General features: G+C 43.5%; 1 pseudogene; it reads right to left on the bottom strand.

Annotated features, from left to right (window-relative positions):
• Positions 1–13,367: 13,367 nt before the first annotated feature.
• Positions 13,368–13,842, bottom strand: LOC118704845 (annotated as a pseudogene).
• Between the last annotated feature and the right edge of the window lie 8,733 nt (positions 13,843–22,575).

The raw sequence follows: 22,575 nt of genomic DNA, 5'->3' as shown, positions 1-22,575 counted from the left end.
TAATTTTTTATTACAGTATTATATGTGTACATATCTTACCAATCCCCACTCCCCCAGTAGTTTACTTTCTTCCATCTCTCCCATTTGTGACATGCTTCTGTGTCTCCACATTTTGGTTGCCTCCCTGTGTTGATGGAGTGGCTTTGTATGGTAACTCAGCCTCCCAAATCACCTGAGGTGGACACTCTCGGTGCACCCCTTTGTGGGCTGAGTGCAATGTCTTGGTGTAGTTATGCCTTGATTGCTGTTGGTACACTGGGAGGAATTGACCTTCTGCTTCATAGGTCGTGTTCAACCACCGAGCCACACTAGCCAGGTGATTTTATTGATTTTTTTTTTTTTTTTTTAAGAGAGAGAGAGAGGAGGAGAGAGATAGAGGCCTCCTGCACATGCCCCATCTGGGGATCAAACCTGCAACCTAGGTATGTACCCTGGCCTGGCCTTGAATCTGCCATGTTTTGGTGCATGGGACAACACTCCAACCACCTGAGCCCCCAGCCAGGGCCTGTTGAACACTCGTTCATATTTCTCTCTGCCTATCCAAATATCCTCTCGATTTATTATTAGAATCATCACTGCTGTGTACCCTGCTCTTTTCAATATACTCCATGTTAGTACATTCTCCTAATAAGTGCACAATATATCATTATACAGCTACACAATTATTTAATCAAGCAATCCCTTGGTCTTGCTCAGTTTTTTTAAACCTATTTTTGTTTGTTTTTGTTTGTTATTTTTAAAATACATTTGTATTGATTTCAGAGAGGAAGAGATAGATAGAAACATCAATGATTTTATATATATATATATATATATATATATATATATATATATATATATATATAAAACAAAGTTACCCTTAAACTTTAGAGAATAAGTGACATAAGAAAATTTTTTTAAAATAAAAATAAAATTATACCTCCCTTCTCTGGCCAGTGCAGCTAAGTAGTTAGAAGTTAGGGTCGAGGGTTCAATTCCCAGTCAAAGGCACATACCTGGGTTGCAGAATCCATTCCCAGCCTCCATTAGGACATGTGCAAAAGGCAACCAATCGAGGTGTCTCTCTCACCTCTCTCTCTCTCTCTCTCTCTCTCTCTCTCTCTCTCTCTCTCTCCTCACTCTCTCTGTAAAAACAAAAAGGAAAAAATATCCTTGAGTGAGCATTAAAAATAAAATAAATAAAGCAGTACCACCTGTGCCCCTCATTCCCTCTCCCCAGCCCCATTTTGTTTTTTTCATATCACATTACTCATTATTCTTCTATATTTTCTTTATACTCCCCTGCCAGGAACTGCCTCTTACTTGTTTTTATGTTTTTTCTTTGTTTTCCTCTACCAGGAGTGGAAACTTGATAAAAACTGGAAGTTTGTTAGCTTGTTTTACTTCTTTGGTTTTCCAATATTATCCCCCTGGTACCAAGAATGATGCCTGGCACTTCGTACACTTGGATTTGATAGACTGTCCAGCACAACATTAAGGGCGTACAGACGAGTCAACTTCTGGGTTCAAGTCCCTGCTCTGCTGCTTTCTCATTGTATCAACCATCTCTTTATTGCCTTTAAGATGGGGTTAACAGCCTATTTATTTATTTTTAATATATTTTATTGATTTTTTACAGAGAGGAAGGTAGAGGGATAGAGAGCTAGAAACATCCATGAGAGAGAATCATCGATGAGCTGCCTCCTGCACACCTCGCACTGGGAAAGTGCCCGCAAGCAAGGTACATGCCCTTGACCAGAATTGAACCTGGGACCTTTCAGTCCTCAGGTCGATGATCTATCCACTGAGCCAAACTGGTTTCGGCATTGACAGCCTATTTAATAGGGTTACTTTGAAAATTAAGTCAATTAATTAATGTAAAAACATAGTTTGGTACTTGGTGTTTGTCCCTATTATATTTTTAAAATATATTTTATTGATTTTAAAATATATTTTTAAAATATATTTTATTTATACAAAGAGGAAGGGTGAGGGATGAAGAGTTAGAAACATCAATAAGATAGAAACATTGATCAGCTGCCTCCTGCACATCCCTGGGCAACCAAGGTACATGCCCATGTGTCAAACACAAGGCCCGCAGGCCAAATCCATCCTGCCAGGCCTTGCAATGTGGCCCGCACCGCGCTGTCATCACTGCACTCCGCTGCGTTTCCATCACAATGACAGTTTATGACTGTTCAGTAAACCATTCAGCCCGTGATTTAGGCTGGATTTTAGATTTTGGCCCCTTCTCTGATTGAGTTCGACACCCCTACCCTAGACTATTATAGAATCAAACCTGGGACCCTTCAGTCTGCAGGCTGATGCTCTATCCACTAAACCAAATCGGTTAGGGCCCTATTATAATTTTTTAAAAATGTTTTTATTGACTTTTTTAGAGAGAGAGAGAAAGGAAGAGGGAGAGAGAGAAACATTAATGATGAGAGAGAATCATTGATCGGCTGCCTCCTGCACACCCCCTACAAGGATTGAGCCTGCATGTGCCCTGGCTGGGAATTGAACTGTGAGCTCATGGTTCAAAGGTTGACACTCAACCACCGGGCCACACTGGCCGGGCCTTATTATAATTTTTGAGTGAATTTAACACATGAGTAATTTCTATCGTGAATGCATGCAGACATCAACCAATCCTGTGGATTAATGTTTAGTATGTGCCAGGCACTGCCTCACACAAGGGTACAGACACATGCACAAGACAGATGTGACCCTTCTCCTCCCAGGAGCCTCCAGGAATTCCAGGAAGTTGTTCCTAGTGTTTTAGTGCTGAGAGGAGCTGAAACTAGTTTGGCTCAGTGGATAGAGCGTCGGTCTGCAGACTGAAAGGTCCCAGGTTTGATTTTGGTCAAGGGCATGTTCCTTGGTTGCCGGCACATCCCTGGTGGGGGAGGGGTGTGTGTGTGTGTGTGTGTGCAGGAGGTAGCTGATCAATGTTTCTCTCTCATCGATGTTTCTAGCTCTCTATCCTTCTCTCTTCCTTTCTGTAAAAAAATCAATAAAATATATTTAAAAAAGAAGAAAAAGAAAAAAGAGAGACACCATATCTGAGACGGCCCAGCACGGATGAGGAGCCACCAGTGGGAAGGCCAGTGTCTGAGGGTGAAGGGCTGGGAGCCATGGGGCTGGAAAACTTGGTGGGCGCCCCTGCGCAGGGCGCCATGAAAGACTTGCAGAGTGACCCCATCAGTTAGCAGTACATCGGAAAAGGTTTTCCTGGCTGCTGTGAGGAAAAACCTTGTCTCTGTTCACCTGCCACCTCATCAAAGACCTCGTCTAAAATGGCATCTTCCCTGTCCCTAGCCTCCGCCCCGCTCCGCCTTGGTGAGAGGCCTGGGCCTCCTCAGTGCCTGACATATTGCACCTTCTCATGCTTGTTCCCTGCTGACCCCCACTGCAATGGAACCTCCTGTTATTGTGCACCTGGCTTATTTTGAAATGCCGAACACAGTCCTCTTTTCCAATCCCCCAAAGCTGTAACGAACCTCCAGGGAGCAACTACTCTGCTAACTACCCTTGCTTTCCCCCACCTCCGTCCTTACATTCTCCTTCATTCCACACATGGAAGAGAAACTGCAAAACGGTGTGTGTTCTCCGAAGCATCTGAGATCTTGCTTCTCAGCAATGTCATCAGTTAGGCTCAAATAAACTCATACAGACTCTCTGCAGGTTCAGATGTTTCTTGTGTTGACAGAAGGCACAATGAAATCATGACAAATTATGGGGGTTAATGTCTTTTCTTCTTGAAATCTCTTTAGGCAAATTACCGGAAATAGCTTACGTGCAAACGCTCTCTGGTTGCAACCTTGCTTCCCCACCTCAGCTAGGCTGTTCCGTAACCTCAGATACTTCTAGCCATGACGGGCCCCTGTACGGGAGGTATCCTGAAATTTAAGCTTCATTGACTTCAGGATCTGCCTATGCCCTTGGCAAGATGTTGGATGAGACAAGGTGATTCAGGGAGGATGCTGAGGAAACCCTACAACTGAGGGGCCCAGGGAGACAGGCCCTTCAGGGAGATTGGGAAAGACTGGCTTCAGAGAAAGCAAGAAGTAGGCTGTCTAGCCATCAATTGCCAAGTTCAGCTACTTCTTCCCCTACAGTCTCTCCCTCAATCTCCACTGCCACCTCCTGTCCAGGAGCCCCCATTACAACGGGGTCATTGCAGTAGCCCCCTTTACTACTGTCCTATCTGCTTCCTTACTGCTCGCCTTGCAGCTATCCCATGCATCCTGCCAGATCATTTTTTGGAAAGTGGGGCCTGGACCATGCTAATCCTGCTCAGAAACGTTCAATAGCTGCCTGTCACATCCGAATGAACTCTCCTCTACCTAGCCCGGCACCCTGGGCCTCTGCACACTTGCCTCCAAGGAACCTATTTCAATCGCCTCCTTCGCAGAAGAGATGAACTGATCTATCCCTGTCCTTGCCCAGCCTGGGTCCTCTTGCTGAGTTGTCTGCCCTCATGCATACATTTTTCAAGGCCAGTCTCCAATGACACCTCCTCAAGAAAGCCCTCCCTGATCTGACCTCACCCTTCACCACCTTCTCTCATGGCATCAAAACACTGCCATTATTTTTACCAATCTTATGGTTCACCCCAAAGAGACTATCTTCTTGAGAGCAGAGACTATGTCATTTTCCCCCTCTGTATCTCTCACTTCACCCAGCACAGGGGCTGCCACTCCGGAGAGCGGTCAGGAGAGCGCACCCACTACCAGTAGTGTAGGAATAATAGGCCCCAAATCAACTGGCTTCAGGGCCCACACGGCCAAGACAGATGTGTGACACTGCCAGCAATACTCCTTTGGGCTTAGGTGGTTCCTTAGAGCTTTCAAAGCAAGTTTACACATCAGCAACTCTATCACCGCTTTACAAGAAACAGCGCTCAGAAAAGTGACGTGAATGGCTGGCTCATCGTCACAGCAAGGAAATAGTATTCAGAGTCCGGTCTGGCCTGCCTTCCGCGGGTGATGGGTGGAGAGTCCAAAGGGATGAGCAGCACTCGTTTTTAAAAAATGAAGACTTACCCTGGCTGGTGGCTCAGTTGTTTGGAGCTGGAGCAATGTCCCATTCACTGAAAGGGAGCAGGCTCAGTTTCTGGTCAGGGCGCATGCCTAGGTTGGGGCCAGTATGAGAGGTAGCCAATCGATGTTTCTCTGTCACATCAGTCTCTCTCTCTCTCTCTCTCTCTCTCTCTCTCTCTCTCTCTCTCTCTCTCTCTCCTTTCCTTCCTATCTCTAACATATCTTTCAATGAGGATTTTTAAGTTTTATTAAAATGAAGACCTGTTTAGAGCAGTTTGAAGTTCACAGCAATGAGGGAAAGGCAGTGCAGGGGTTTCCTGTATAGCCCCTGCCCCCACACATGCAACAGTCTCCCCATTATCGTTATCCCCCACGAGAGTGAGTGGGACATTTGTGCATTGGTGAGCCTCCATTGACACATCTTAATCACCCACAGTCCAGTTTTCATTTGAGTTCACTCTTTTTAAAAATATATATTTTATTGATATTTTACAAAGAGGAGGAAGGGAGAGAGATAGAGAGCTAGAAACGTCGATGAGAGAGAAACATCGATCAGCTGCCTCTTGCACACCCCCTATTGGGGATGTGCCCGCAACCAATGTACATGCCCCTGACCGGAATCGAACATGGGACCTTTCAGTCTGCAGACCGACGCTCTACCACTGAGCCAAACCAGTTTCGGCTCGAGTTCACTCTTGATGGTGTATGTTCTATGGGTTTGGACAAAATATAGGGCATTTTAGTATCAAACAAAGTGTTTTCTGCCAAAGCTGGTTTGGCTCAGTGGATAGAGCGTCAGTCTGTGGACTGAAAGGTCCCAGGTTCGATTCCGGGCAAGGACATGTACCTTGGTTGCGGGCACATCCCCGGTGGGGAGTGTGCAGGAGGCAGCTGATCGATGTTTCTCTCTCATCGATGTTTCTGACTCTCTATCCCTCTCTCTTCCTCTCTAAAATATCAATAAAATATATTTTTAGAAAAAAAATGTTAAAAAAAGTGTTTTCTGCCCTAAAAACACCCTGTGCTTCACCTATTAGTCCCCTTCCCCACCTCCCTGGAAACCACTGACCTTTTTATTTTCTTCATACTTTTGCCTCTTTCAGAATGTCATATAGTTTAGAATTATACTGACATAGCCTTTTCAGATTGGCTTCTTTCACTTAGTAATATGCATTTAAGGTTCCTTCGTGTCTTTTCATGGCTTTATAGATTTTTTTTTTTTTTTTTAGCGCTGAATAATATTCTGTTGTCCAGATGTACCTCAGCTTATGTTTTGCAGGTTTGTTGAGAAAAAATGGACACACAGCACTGTATAAATTTAAGGCTACAGCATGATGGTCTGATTTATATATATTATGCATTGATTACAATCGGTCAGCTGACATCCACCACTTCATATAGATACAATAAAAAGAAGAGAACTCATGGATTTACTCTCCTAACAACTCTCCTATATACCATACAGCAGTGCTAAATATAGTTATGTTTTATATTACATTCCTAGCACTTATTTATCTTATAGTTGGGAGTTTGTGACTTTTGATCCCCTTCCTTCAATTCCCCCTTCCCAACCCTCCACTCTGGAAATCACCAGTGCTCTCTATAGCTATGATGTTTTATTTATTTATTTATTTATTTATTTATTTATTTATTTATTATTTTATTGATTTCAGAGAGGAATGGAGAGGGAGAGAGAGAGAAACATCAATGATGAGAGAGAATCATTGATCGACTGCTTCCTGTATACCCCCTATTGGGGAACCAGCCTGAAATCTGGGCATGTGCCCTGACCAGGAATTGAACTGTGACCTCCTGGTTCATATGTCAATGCTCAACCACTGAGCCATGCCAGCCAGGCAAAATACACTTTTAAACCATAACCTGAGCTGGAAATTTTTCCTCAGAAATTTGTTATGTTTAATGTCTTAATGTTTTCTGAATGGCCACAGAAGGCACTTGCACAATCACCATGTTAACAAGGCTCTTCTCCTGCAGGACAGCACTGTTTTGTGAAAATCTGGGACTCTGTGACAAGATTTTCCACCTTGGTTGCATCACATTTCACTCTTGTGTGAATACTCTTAACATTTCACAAGGCAAACCATATGGGCAAAAGCTTTCCCACACTCATTGCAGGTACAGGATCTCTCTCCTGTGTGAATTCTCTGATGTTTATTGAGACCTGGATTCTGGGAACGGGATTTTCCACACTTGCTGCACACAAAAGGTGTCTTCCATGTGTGAACTATCAGAAGTGCTATAAGATAGGTCTTTCAGACTAAGCCTTTTCCACATTCTTTGCATGTATAAGGTTTCTTGACTGTGTGAATCTGCCAATGTACAATGAAACTACCCCTTTGGATGGAGCCTTCCCACTGTCAATGCATATAAAGGGTTTTTACTTCTGTGTGTGTTTCCTGATGTATATTGAACCATGATTTCTTGAAAAAGGCTTTATCACATTCAGAGCATTTATAAGATTTCTCCTTTGTGTGTGTTCTCTGGTGTTCAGTGAACATGAACTTTCTGGAGAAGGCTTTCCCACATCCATTGCACCTATACTATTTCTGTAGAGTGAGTTTGCTGATGTACAGTGTGATCAAACTTCATGGTGAAGCCTTTCCCACATACAGCTTTTGGTTGCTCTATAGTACATTCTAGTATTTTTTATTTTATTTTTATTGATTTCAGAGAGGAAGGGAGAGGGAGAGAGAGATAGAAACATCAATGATGAGAGAGCAGCATTGATCAGTTGCTGCCTACACTTCTCCTGCTAGGGATTGAGCCTGCACCCAGCCTGTGCCCTGACGGAATCAAACCCTGACCTCCTAGTTCATAGGTCAATGCTTAACCACTGTGGCACACCTATTGGGCTAAAAATATTTTTGGTAATAAAGACAAAATTTCATTTTTTTTATGGCTGAACAATATTCTATTATATATGTACCACATCTCTTTAACCATTTATCTATCAATGGACACTTTGGTTGCTTCATATCTTGGCTATTGTAAATAATGCTGCAATAAATACAGGGACGCATAGGTTTGGATTTCTTTGGATAAATACCCAGAAGTGGAATTGCTGGGTCATATTGTAGTTCTGTGTTGTTGTTTTTTTAATTTTTTTGAGAAAAATCCACACTGTTTTCCATAGTGGCTGCACCGATTTGCAATCATATCAACTGTGCACAAGGATTCCCTTTTCTCCACATCCTCTACAACACTCGCTTTTTGTTGATTTATTGAAGATAGTCACCCCGGTTTTTCATATAATAAATAGTGACAAAGACTGTGCAGTCTCTACATAAGAAAATGGAGAGAAAACAAAGAGAGAGAGGTAAATTAGAAAGGGGAGATATTTGGGAGAAGGAAAGAAACTGGACAAATACAGAGGTGGTGGGAAAAATGGAGGGGAGGGAACATAAGACAGTAGAAAAGGCAAAATGGAGATGGATTTGCAAAGAGTTTGGTGTCACTAACCAGAGAAGCTCCCCTGCGTGCAATGGGAAATGGGGTCCCTCCGGATCTCCATAGACATAGCAATCCATCAATTCAGAAAAGGAAGGAAAAAGGCTGAGTACGTAAAAAGAAAGCAACACTGAGACAGTAAAAGCTCTTTGCTAACTCATCTCTTGCAACAACCTTGCTGCCACACATTTATTTTGAAACAGAAGCACCTTTTTTATAGGAGAAATAGTCGAATTTCTCCCCTCGAGAAACAAGGTGATAAAATACATTCCAATTTATATTCTGCAACAGATTAAGTCCATCACTTGTATGGAGCATGGTGGGAAGCCCCAGAAAGGAACTATTCACAATCTGTGGAGGAAATTTCAGTAACTGTGAGATTCACAATGAAGTTCTGGGGACAAAGATCATGGCAGGAACTAAAGATAGAAAACACCAGGGACCAGAATAGGGTGGGAAAGACTTTATTGAGTGGGTGACATTTTATTAGCTGAGGGGAATTTCACCTGGGGAGAAAAGGCCGAGGGGAAAAAAATATGCGAATAAAGGTAAGGAGAATAAGAACTATCCAGAAGTTTTAAAGGACATATACAGTACATACAGTACGGAGAGATACAGATGAGGCTGAGAGCTGGAATGGAAGAGAGGGTGATAAAAGCAGACAGTGACCACCCTTAAAAGTCCCTAAAGTATGATTTGATTTCAAAATAAATGTGACAACAAGGTTTATTATAACAGAGGCGTTAGCAGAACACTTTTAGTGTCTCACAAAATGGGGTTATTTTTCCTGCATTCACCATTTTACTTCTTTCTCCCTCCTTTTATTAATAGATTGCTTTTTCCTTCCCATTCTTGAGAATTTAGACTTTGTTTGATATGACATACAGGTGCTTTTAAGCCAGATATTAAACTTGAAACAAAAATCGTGAAGAAAAAAAAAAAAAGAAGAAGAAGATAGTCATCCTGACAGGTGTGAAGTCATATCTCATTGTGGATTGTGGATTCTTTTGGTTTGTTTAGTTTTTTTGGTTAATCCTCACCTGAGAATATTTTTTCCCCATTGATTTTTAGAGTGGGTGGGAGAAAGAAAGGGAGAGGGTGAGATAGAAATAGATAGATAGGTGAACATCCATGTGAGAAAGACATATCGATTGGTTGCCTCCCTCACGTGCCCCAACTGGGGTCAAATCTGCAACCCAAGTATGTGCCATTGACCAGGAATCAAACCTAAGATCCTTCAGTGCACAAGCTAATGCTCTATCTACTGAGCCGCACTGGCCAGAGCTTACTGTGTTTGTTTTGTTTTGTTTAATCCCCACCTGACGATATTTTTCCATTGATTTTAGAGAGAGTGAAACAGAGAGGGGAAGACAGAGAGAAACATCAATGTGAGAGAAACAAATCGATTGGTTGCCTCCTGCACGCTCCCTAACCAGGTACCAGGCCAGGGAGGAGCCTGCAACTGAAGTAAGTGCCCTTGACCAGAATTGAACCTGGGACTCTTTGGTCCACAGGCAGACACTCTATCTACTGAGCCAAACCGGCTAGGGCCTCATTGTGGTTTTAATTTGTATTTCTCTGATGATTAATGAGCATCTTTTCATACATGTTAGCTATTTGCATATACTCTTTAGAGAAAGATCTATTTAGGTCCTCTCCCTGTTTTTAAATCAGATTGGGGGGGGGGTTTCTTTTATGTTAAATTGTAGAGGTTTGTTTGTTTGTTTTACATATTTTGGATATTAACTCCTTAGCCAATGTATCAATGGCAAATATGTTCTCCCATTCAGTAGGTTGTCTTTTCATCTTAGTTTTTTTTTAATATACTTTATTGATTTTTTTATAGAGAGGAAGAGAGAGGAATAGAGAGTTAGAAATATCAATGAGAGAGAATCATTGATCAGCTGCCTCCTGCACACCCCCTACTGGGGATGTGTCCTCAACCAAGGTACATGCCCTTGACCGGAATTGAACCCAGGACCTTTCAGTCCACAGCCGATGCTCTATCCACTGAACCAAACCGGTTTCAGTTCTTTTCATTTTGTTGATGGCTTGCTTTGTTGTGCAAAAATCTTTGTTTAGTGTAGTCCTATATATTTATTTTTTCATTTGTAACCCATACCTGAGGAGACATATCAAAAAAATATATATTGTTCAGAGCAATATCACAGAGTTTACTGCATATATTTTCTTCTCGGAGTTTTATGGTTTCAGGTCTTTAAGTATTTTCTTTATTTTTCTATAATCCTCACCTGAGGATATTTTTTAATTAATTTTAGGGAGAGGTTGCCTTCCATATGCACCCTGACTGGGGACCAAACCCACAACCTTTTGGTGTATAGGATAATGCTCCAGCCAACTGAGTCACTGGCCAGGGCTCAGGTCTTTAAGACTTTAATCCATTTTGAGTTTATACTTATACTAAAGGCCTGGTGCATGAATTTGTGCACCAGTGGGGTCCCTCAGCCTGGCCTGCAGGATCAGGCCAAACCAGCTCTCTGACATCTGAGGAGTCCCAGATTGCAAAAGGCCACAAGCCAGTGGATGATCTGGGCCAGGGAGAGATGCAGGAGGTTGGCAAGCCAGGTAGGGACTGAGGGAGGGCTCCAGGGTGTGTCTGGCCTGTCTCACTCAGTCCTGATGGGCTGGACCCCAGCAGCAAGCTAACCTACCAGTTGGAGCATCTGCCCCCTGGTGGTCAGTGCACATGATAGTGAGCGGTTGAGAGGCCTTAGCATGTCATTAGCATATTATGCTTTGATTGGTTGGATGGCTGGCCATTGGACTGTACACTTTGCATATTAGCCTTTTATTATATAGGATATGGTGTAAGAAAGTGCTCTAGTTTAGTGTTTTTTTTGGGTTTTTTTTTTTCATATATCTGTCCAATTTCCCCAACACCATTTATTGAAGAGACTGTCTTTGCTCCATTATATATTCTTGCCTCATTTGAAGAGATTAATTGATCATATAGGTGTGAATTTATTTCTGGGCTCTCTATTTTGTTCCATAACCTATGTATGTTTTTATGCCAGTACCATGCTGGTTTTTTTTAAAAAATATATATTTTATTGATTTTTAGAGAGAGGAAAGGAGAGGGATAGAGAGATAGAAACATCCATGAGAGAATGAGAGAAAAACATCAGATCAGTTGCCTCCTGCATGCTCCTTACTGGGGATTTACCCACAACTGTGGTATGTGCCCTGACTAGGAATAAAACCAAGTACTCCTTGTTTATAGATCGATGCTCAACCATTGAAAAACAGTGGCCAGGCAGTACCATGCTGTTTTGATTACAATAACCTTGTAGTATAGTTTGGAATTATAGTGAATCTGTAGGTTGCTTTGGGTAGTATGAACATTTTAACAATGTTAATTCTTCCTATTCATGATCACAGCATAACTTTCCATTTATTGTATCTTCAATTTTTTCTTTTTAAAAATAGTTTAATGTATTTTAATACCAAACTTACAGGAACAACACAGAAGATAGACAACATTAAAAACATGTATTTGGCCCTAACTGGTTTGGCTCAGTGGATAGAGTGTCGGCCTGTGGACTGAAAGGTCCCAGGTTCGATTCCTGTCAAAGACATGTACCTTGGTTGCTTGCACAACCCCAGTAGGAGGTCTACAGGAGGCAGCTGATTGAAATTTCTCTCTTGTCAATATTTCTGACTCTCTATTCTTCTCCCTTCCTCTCTACAAAAAATCAATAAAAAATATTTTTAAAAAACTCATGTACTTGCATGTAGGATAACTAAGTTAGAAAAGTATAGTGAATGGATGGAATGCACTGTGTGATGAAAGTGCTACAAACACCATTTAGTTGCCATCAATAAGAAATTTACTTGTTTTGTTTGATTTTTTAAATATATTTTTATTGATTTTTCACAGAGAGGAAGAGAGAGGGATAGAGAGTTAGAAACGTCAATGAGAGAGAATCATTGACCTGCTGCCTCCTGCACACCCCCAACTGGGGATGTGCTCGCAACCAAGGTACATGCTCTTGACCGGAATCGAACCCGGGACCTTTCAGTCCGCAGACCGACGCTCCACCACCGAGCCAAACCGGTGCCGGCAGAAATTTACTTGTTTTAAGAAAATCCAAATGCTGTCATTGTCCAGAAAAATTTAACAGGTTTATTTGTATTGTTATAAAGTTGAAACTGCTGAAACTTCTTCACTTAAACATTTGACTTACATTAATGCTTTATGTCCCCGCATTTAAATTTTAAAAATTCACACACAAATGAAAATGGAAAAACTGCCGATATCTAATTTCTGTCCCCTATTTTCTTTTAAAAAAAATATATATTTTGTTCATTTTTTACAGAGAGGAAGAGAGATAGTTAGAAACATCGATGATAGAAAATCATCGATCAGCTGCCTCCTGCACACTCCCTACTGGGGATGTGCCCACAACCTAGGTACATGCCCTTGACCGGAATCAAACTTGGGACCTTTCAGTCTGCAGTCTGATGCTCTATCCACTGAGCCAAACCGGTTTCGGCTGTTCCCTATTTTCAACTTCCAATCATATAATTAGGTACCTTTTGACCCCATTGAGGGGGTGGGGTACTTAATGTTCAGAACTACCAATAATGGGAAGAAGAGAAAAATTTTTTAAAAAAAGAATGAAATGTTTTCCATCATAGTGTATTCTTAAGCATGTTCAGTTATGCACGGGTGGGGTCTCTCAGTCTGCCTTGCACCCTTTTGCAATCTGGGACCCCTCAAGGGATGTCGGAGGGCTTGTTTGGCCTGATCCTGCAGGCCAGGCTGAGGGACCCCACTGGTGCATGAACTCATGCATCAGGCCTCTAGTACAAGAATAAACTCAAAATGGATTAAAGTCTTAAAGACCTGAGCCCTGGCTAGTGACTCAATTGGCGTGCTAGCTGGATGTCTTTTGGCATAATTGTTACACGTTTGGCATGGATAGCTCACAGGTTGGTGTCTTCAAAAAGGCCATCCAGATATGCCTCACTGGCTACCTGCAAAGCACTAATAGCTGCACACTGGAAGCGCAGATCCGTTTGAACTCCAGAGCAACTTCTCCCACCAGACGCTGGAAGGGAAGTTTACGAATCAGTTCAGTGGACTTCTGAGAACACCTAATGTCACGAAGTGCCCTGCACCAGGCCTGTGACGATGAGGTTTCTTCACCCCTCCAATAGAGGGTACACTCTTCCCAGCGGCTTTTGTAGCCAGTGGCTTCCTTGGTGCTTTGCCGTCAGTGGATTTGCAGGTAGTCTGCTTGGTAGGATCCATGGTATAGAGACCTCTTTATGTACCTCCTTTCTCCTTCGGCTGGAGCTCCGTGAGCTGGAGGCAACGCAGGCATTGGAGAGCGGTTGTGAACACCCAATTTTTTCTTCAATATCATAGTTTTACTATAGGTCTTTACCTCTTTAGTTAAATTTATTCCTAAGTATTTTATTCTTTTTTCATGCAATTGTAAATGATGTTTTCTTAAGTTCTCTTTCTGATAGTTCATTATTAGTGTATAAAAATGCAACAGATTTTATGAATATTAATTTTGTATTCTGCTACTTTACTGAATTCATTTATTTTATTATTATTTTTAAATCAATCTTTATTGTTCATATTATTACAAAGATACCTCATTTCTTCTCCCCTCCACCAGGTTCCCACCCCACCCTCCGCCCCCTCCCCATCCCCCATTGTCCTCATCCATAGGTGCACAGTTTATGTTCAGTCTCTTCCTCCCTCCCTTTCCCCGTTAGTAAATCCCTTTTCAGATAGTAAATCAGTTACTCAGCATTTTCTCATATCAATAATACCTCCACATGCCCAATGATACATTTCACACAAAAGACATTTCCAAATAGGTCAACCAGCCTCATCCAGGCCCCACCCAAGGCACTCACAGATCAACACCCCAGCGCTATACTAACTCAACACATCCAGATCTAAGCCTTCATCACTTGATTCAGCAGACCCTCAAGTTCCCGCAAAAGTTTCCATCCATGTCTGAGAGGCAGCCGTGGGGCAGGGGCAGGCGAGGAGCGAGCTGTTCCGGGTCTGGCTGCTCTGGGCCTGGCCTCTGTTGCTCTGGTTCGTTCCACAACCAGCTGCTCCGGGTCTGGTCACTGCCACTCCCGATCTAGTTGCTCTGGACTTGGCTGCTGCTGCTCCAGGCCTGGCCGCACCCGACCCGGCTGCTCTGGGCCCGGCTGCCCTGGGCCCGGCCGCTCATAGCCTGGCCGCTCCTGGCCTGGATGCTCCGGGCTTGGATACTGCTGTTCTGGGCCTGGCTGCTCCCAACCCGGCTGCTCTGGGCCCGGCTTCTCTGGGCCCAGCCACTCCTGGTCTGGGTGTTCCTGGACTGGCCACCCTGGGCTTGGCCGCCTCCGCCTCAGGCCTGGCTGCCACTGCCCCAAGTCTGGCTGCTCCAGTGCTGGCTGTTGATGCTCTGGTTCTGGCTGCTGCTGCTCTGGGGTCTGGCTGTTGCTGCTCCGGGCCCGGCTGCCACTGCCTTGTGCCTGGCCACTCTAGACCTGGCCACCGCTGTTCCAACATTCTGTCCTGTTTTTAAAAAAAAACACGCATTTATGTTGCAATGTTGGCTGGTGAGTTGAGTTCTGACTTAATCTTTGATTTTTCAAGATCTTCTTTGTATTCTTTCTTAAGTAATTTTACTATCTTTTGCTCTCACTTGATTTCTTCACATTGAGAACTTCTTTGGTTTCTTCCTCCTTGTCCTGGGAGCTCAGCAGGTTGGCCTGTGGCACCCCTTTGTTCTCCGCGGGCTCCTGCGCTGCTTCAGCCTGTTGCCGGGGTCGGTGCCACCCAGGAAGCAGCCCCTGGCCTTGGCTCCATTGCCCACGCTCAGCAGTCGAAGGCCCAGGGGCATCCTGCCTCCCCCCCCCCCCGCCCCGGGAGCCCCGTCGCCCGGCTCCTTGCTGGTGCCTGGTTGGCCGGTGTCCGGCAGGGGCTCCTGCTCTTCGTCGCGTTCCTCCAGTCTGGAGCTTTTTTTCTCCTTCCCGCTAGGGGAATCTAGGATCAGAGTCAACAGACTGTCCTCTGCATGCAGTGTGCATGACTCCGGGGGCTCCGCTTTTCGCAGCTCCCCCAGGACTCCACCTCACAGCCCCGTCTCCCTCTGCTTGAGCCTGGGTCCCCAAGGATTGGCCTAGAACTGGAGTTCAGGGCAGTCAGGAGGGGAGCTCAGCACCGCCGGAGATTTTGTTTCTTCCTGCCAGGGCAATACAGCATCAGAGTCAACATTCTGTCCTCTGCAGGCATTGTGCGTGTCTGCGCGCAGTGTGCGTGACTCTGGGGGGCTCCACTTTTCGCCGTTCCCCTGGGATTCCGCCTCAGAGCCCCGTCTCCCCCTGCCTGAGCCTGGGTCCCCAGGGTCTGGCTTAGGACTGGGGTTCAGAGCAGTCGAAACTGGGGGCGCTCCTGTTTCCTTCCCTCCAGGGCAATCCCGCATCAGAGTCAACCTTCCTTCCCTTGAAAGCAATGTGCAGGACTCTGGGGGCTCCGCTTTCCGCAGCTCCCCCAGGACTCCACCTCACAGCCCTGTCTCCCTCTGCTTGAGCTTGGGTCCCCAGGGATTGGCCCAGAACTGGAGTTCAGGGGCGGTCAGGATTGGGGCTCAGGACCACCGGAGGCTTTGTTTCTTCCCACTAGGGTAATCCAGCATCAGAGTCAACATTCAGTCCTCTGTGCCCAATGTGCGACCGACTCCTGGGGCCCTGCTTTTCGCCGCTCCCCTGGGATTCTACCTCACAGTCCTGTCTCCCCCTGCCCGAGCCTGGGTCCCCAGGGTCTGGCCCATAACTGGGGGTCAGCGCTGCTGGTTTGGGGGTTCAGCCCAGGCTGGGGATTTTATTTCCTTCCTGCTAGGGAACGCCAGGGGGGCCCCCAGCCTTCTCCTCCTCTCCGGCTGCGTCCTCTGCGGGCGCGTGCGTGTGAGCGCGCAGCATGTCTCCGTACCTTAGGCTTTTTTTCAGCTCCTCTGATTTTCCTTCTGGTTTTCCCTTTCCTTCTTGTTGTAGAATTTTCAGTCAGCCGACTACTTGTAGCTCTGGGCAATGTCCACTCTACATTTTAGTTGTATTCCATTGAAATTGTTGTGTGCTGCTGCGGTTAGGTGTCTACCTGAGCAGCCAACTTGGGTCCTCCTGAATTCATTTATTTTTAAAATATATATATTTTATTGATTTTTTTACAGAGAGGAAGGGAGAGAGATAGAGAGCTAGAAACGTCGATGAGAGAGAAACATCGACCAGCTGCCTCTTGCACACCCCCTACCAGGGACGTGCCTTCAACCAAGGTACATACCTTTGGCCGAAATCGAACCCGGGACTTTTCAGTCCGTAGACTGACGCTCTACCACTGAGCCAAACCGGTTTCGGCAAATTCATTTATTTTAAAAGGGTTTTTTTTTTGTGTGTGTGTGGAATCTTTAGGGTTCTCTCTATATATTGTAGTATCTTGTTCTTTTTATAATGGCCATTATAAAAGTGAGGTGATACCTCATTCTGGTTTTAATTTTCATTTTCCTAATGACTAATGATGTTGAGTATCTTTTCATTTTAGCTGTTCATTTATTTTCTTTGAAAAAAATGTCTAGTCAGATCCTTTGCCCATTTTTAAATTGGGTTTTGTTTTTTTTTTTTTGTTTGTTTTTTTGCTATTGTGTTGTGTTATTTATGTATTTTGGATATTAACCCCTTATCAGATATATGCCACAGCTTATTTACCCATTCATATACTGAAGGATATCTTGGTTGCTTCCAAGTTTTAGCAATCTATATATATAAAAGGCTAATATGCTAAGTGCCCCTCCAACTGGTTACTATGACATGTACTGGCCACCTGGGGCTGCTGTGAGGTGCACTGGCCATTTTCAAAGAAATAACACCATGGGCCTGGCACCCACAAAGCAATACTCAGCTTCCCCCAAATGGGACAAAGGCCAGGCCACCACTGCAGAGCAACACCCCACCAAATCACAGCCTATGCTGACAAGACCCCATGGCACAAAATGTGGCCCACAGCCCAGCCCTGAAACAGTCCCTGTAGGTGCCGGTAATGACATCACATAGCAATGCCTGGCTTCCTCTCCCTATCAATGACTAGCCTCCTTGCAGCTTCTTTAGCCCAGGAACACGATTTGCTTTATAGTCAGGTGCAAACATTTTACTCTTTAGCCAAAACCGGTTTGGCTCAGTGGTAGAGCGTCGGTCTGCGGACTGAAAGGTCCCAGGTTCGATTCCGGTCCAGGGCATGTACATTGGTTGCGGGCACATCCCCGGTAGGGGGTGTGCAAGAGGCAGCTGGTCGATGTTTCTCTCTCATCGACGTTTCTAGCTCTCTATCTCTCTCCCTTCCTCCTCTCTGTGAAATATCAATAAAATATATTTAAAAAAAAACAAAAAAAAAAAAACATTTTACTCTTTAACCAAATGTCTGAAGCATTTTCCAGGGCCTCATCTCATTTGATCCTCACAGACGTCTTGGAGTAGGTACATAGGAGACTCGGTAGAATTCTATTTTCTTTTTATTAGCACAAAACAGATTTAGAAAGTTTAGAAACCTGACCTGACTGAAAAGAAGTAAGAAATGGCGGACCTTGAAAATGACTTCAGGTTTTCTCACTATGCAGAACATAGTTAAACACTACTGTAGTTAAATATTTTACACTTCGTTCTCCCTGCATGATCTACAATAATAATCTGCTTCATGTTGATATTTACTGCTGTGTTGCTACTAATTACCTGAAAGAGAAATTGGGGTGTTTCACTGGGCTGGAAAAAGTTTAACTAAATTAGAAATAGGTCTAATTAAGTAAGTTTATTCTTTACATATAAAAGAATAAGTTATGCACAATACATATAAAGCTTTCACTGGCTCCTGTCTCACATGTGTGTTTCCCTCTATCATTGTCAATCATGAATTTGGTTAACACTTGTATTATAAAGGGCGAATAGCAATATTCAAATATTTCTTCTAATTAATTTCCTTTCAATGTGCACTAATCCATGCACCAGGCCACTAGTCATGAATAAAACCTCCATAAACACCTGTGTGTAGTTTTTGGATGGGCATACGTTTTCAACTTCGTTTCAAATTACAAAGAGTATAATTGCTGCTTCCTGTAGTGAAGGTATGCTTACTCTTATAAGAAACTACCAAACTGTCTTTAAAGTGGCTGCACTATTTTGCATCCCCACCAGCTATCAATGAGAGTTTGTATTGTTTCACATCTTCAGTATTTGGTAGTGTCAGTATTCCAGATTTTGGCCATTCAAATAGATATGTAGTGGTATCTCATTGTTATTTTAATTTGCATTTTCCTGATAACATGATGTAGCACACCTTGTGTTTTTCTCTTTTTGGAGTATCTTTTTACATGCATGCTTGACATCTGTGTATCTGTTTGATGAGTTGTCTGTTAAGGTCTTTGGCCCATTTTTAATCAGCTTGCTTGTTTTCTTATTGTAGAGTTTTAAGAGTTCTTTGTATATTTTGGATAAGTTCTTTATCAGATGTGTCTTTTGCAAATATTTTCTCCTAGTCTGTGGCTTGTCTTATTACTTGACATTGTCTTTCCCAGAGTAGAAGTTTTATTTTTATTTATTTAAAAAATATATATTTTATTGATTTTTTTTACAGAGAGGAAGGGAGAGGGATAGAGAATTAGAAACATTGATGAGAGAGAAACATCCATTAGCTGCCTCCTGCACACCCCCTCCTGGGTATGTGCCTACAACCAAGGTACATGCCCTTGACCGGAATCGAACCCGGGACCTTTCAGACCGCAGACTGATGCTCTATCCAATGAGCCAAACTGGTTTCAGCAGAAGTTTTAAATTTAGTGAAGTTCAGATTGCCAGTTATTTCTTTCATGGATCGTTCTTTGGGGTTGAATCAAAAAGTCATCATTATCACATCCAAGGTCATCTAGGTTTCTCTCCTATTTTTCTCTTACCTAATTATTTTTTAATCTTTAGAAAAATATTTTTATTGATTTCAGAGAAGGGAGAGGAAGAGATAGAAACATCAATGATGAGCCCTAGTCAGTTTGGCTCAGTGGATAGAGAGAGTGTCGGCCTTCAAACTAAAGGGTCCTGGGTTTTATTCTGGTCAAGGGCACATGTCCAGGTTGCTGGCTTGATCCCCAGTGGGGGGCATGCAGGAGGCAGCGGGTCAATGATTCTCTTTCATCACTGATGTTTCTATCTTTCTTTCCCTTTCCCTCCCTCTCTGAAATAAAAAAGGAAAAACATCAATGATGAGAGAGAATAATTGATTGGCCACTTCCTGCACACCCCACACTGCAGATCAAGCCCACAACCCCCGGCATATGCTCTGACTGAGAATTGAACCGTGACATCCTGGTTCATAGGTTGACACTCAACCACTGAGCCACGCAGGCCAGCCATCTACCTTCTATTTTATCCTGTTATCTTATGGAAGTTTTATAGCTTTGTGCCTTACATCTAGGTCTGTGTTCTATTTTAAGTTAATTTTTGTGAAGAGTGTAAGGTCTATGTTGAGATTAATATTTTTTGGATATCCAGTTGTCCCAGCATCATTCATTATAAATACTGTCTTTGCTCCATTATATTGCCTTTGTTCCTTTATCAAAGAGCAGTTGACTATATTTATATGGGTCAACTAATGGGCTCTTTATTCAGTTCCACCGATCTATTTGTCTAGTCTTTTACCAAAATCACACTGTCTTGTTTACTGCAGCTTTATAGTCTTGGTATCAGATTATTTCAATTTTCAATTTTGTTCTCCTTCAATGTTGTATTGGCTATTCTGGGTCTTTTGCCCCTCCATCTAAACTTTGGAATCAGTCCATTGATATCCATAAAACAACTTACTGAGATTTTGATTGTGATTGCATTAAATCTATGGGTCAAGTTCAGAAGAAAAACCAAAATCTTGATGATATTGAGACTTTATCATTCATTTTTCATCCAACCAAAATTTCATTTGTAAAGTTGAACCAACAACCTCTTTCTCACCAGGTTGTTTGAAATGTTTTTCATTAACTTATTAGTTATCTAAAGAGCACTTCAAACTCTGTAATAATGTCCTTGCTCTTAGAGGGTTTATTTTGGGTTGGGAGATACACAATAAACAAGCATATAAATAAATTAATAATTTTAGATAACTGAGGAAAACATGTGCTCAAGTGACTGGCAGTGAAAAGGATTCTTAATGCCAGGAAACTTCTCAGAGGAGGCAATGTATTAATATGAACCATGATCATGAAAAGGGAGAAATACTCATAAGAAAAAAAATCCAGACAACAAAGATGAGGGCTTTGGGAGCAGCAGAAATGAACTTGACGGATGGTCTGGAGAAGAGCATGGTGGCTATAGTATAGTGAGCAAGGGGTACATGAAGTTAAAAAAAAAAAAAACAGGCAGGTGTCAATGCCTACAGTAGGGGTGTCGAACTCAATCAGAGAAGGGGCCAAAATCTAAAATCCAGCCTAAATCGCGGGCCGAATGGTTTACTGAACAGTCATAAACTGTCATTGTGATGGAAACGCAGCGGAGTGCAGTGATGACAGCGCGGTGAGGGCCACATTGCAAGGCCTGGCGGGACGGATTTGGCCCGCGGGCCTTGTGTTTGACACACGTGGCCTACAGAGTTATTTTCATTTATTTTAAAAATAAAAGTAGTTTTAGCCGAAACCGGTTCAGCTCAGTGGTAGAGCGTCGGTCTGCGGATTGAAAGGTCCGGGTTCGATTCCGGTCAAGGGCATGTACCTTGGTTGTGGGCACATCCCCGGTAGGGGGTGTGCAAGAGGCAGCTGGTCGATGTTTCTCTCTCATCGACGTTTCTATCTCTCTATCTCTCTCCCTTTCTCTCTGTAAAAAATCAATAAAATATATTTAAAAATAAAAGTAGTTTTAAATTTTAAGTATAAAATATATGCTGCGAGGTACATAAATTTTAAGTGCACAGCTCAGAGAATGCCCACATCTGTACACACACTTGGATGTAATCTCATTCAGATCAAGACACAGAACAGAAGTCAGAAAACTTTTTGTAAAGTGTCAGATAGCAAATAGTTTAGACTTTGTGGGCCTATGGTTTCAGTTGCAACTGCTCAGCTCTGCTATTGCAGCTGGAAAGAAGCCATAGATGCTACGTAAGTGGATGCACACAGTTTTTTCAATAAACTTTTAGTGAACACTGAAATTTCAATTACACAGAATTTTCATGCATCACAAAATACTACTCTCTTTGTGATTTTTCCTCAACCACTTGACAATGTAAAAAGCAGTCTTAGCTTATGGGCTATGAAAAAAATATAGAGTAGGCAGGACTTGCCCTTCAAGGCCATAGTTTACCAACTTCTTATATAATTCATTTTTAATATCTTCCTTGTACCTCCTCCCAGTAAAATCCCTCTCCCCCAAAGTTATTGGTATGGTTTTGTCACCATCAATTAATTTTGCCTGCTCTGGAACTTTAAATGGAATCATATGCATATAATCTTATTAGAGGCTTGATGCATGAAATTTGTGCATGGGTGCAGTCCCTAGGCCTGGCTGGTGATTGAAGCGTGAGCATCTGGCATAGAAGAGTACCAGTTGATCTCTGGGCCCTGGACAGCACCTGGGCCCCCGCCCTTTCTCTCCCTCCCACCCCAACCTGCCTGAGTCAGAGATGCAGTGAGCACAGCCAGATACCATAGGCGGGGTGCAGTGTGGGCCTGTGGGCTGCCCAGCAGTGCCACGGGGAAGCTGGGTGGGCATCGCGCTCTCTCCCAGCTGGCCTCACAGACCAGTTCCTGTGTGAACCCTCCACGGGGAGTCCAACTGACTCCAGCAGTCCCTAAGGCTGAGGCCCGGCTCACCTTGAAGAGGCCATGCTGGGACCTGAGCATGGGGCCTTCCCTGGCGCAAAAGGCCTGGTGTCCCGGGGAGGGTAGCAGGTGGAGTGAGAGCGAGCTTGGAGGACACCTTGCATTCTCACCACACCTCCACCCCATCACTCCTGCCCCCAGGCTGGTCACTGCCTCCTGGTGGTCAGCACAGGAGAGCAGAACTCTAGGTCTTCTAGTCAAGTGGAACAACT

This window comes from Pipistrellus kuhlii, unplaced genomic scaffold, assembly GCF_014108245.1.
Source record: "Pipistrellus kuhlii isolate mPipKuh1 unplaced genomic scaffold, mPipKuh1.p scaffold_m20_p_48, whole genome shotgun sequence".
NCBI classification, from domain to species: domain Eukaryota; kingdom Metazoa; phylum Chordata; class Mammalia; order Chiroptera; family Vespertilionidae; genus Pipistrellus; species Pipistrellus kuhlii.
The sequence above is the reverse complement of the archived record's forward strand: the minus strand, read 5'-3'. Positions and strand labels throughout refer to the sequence as shown.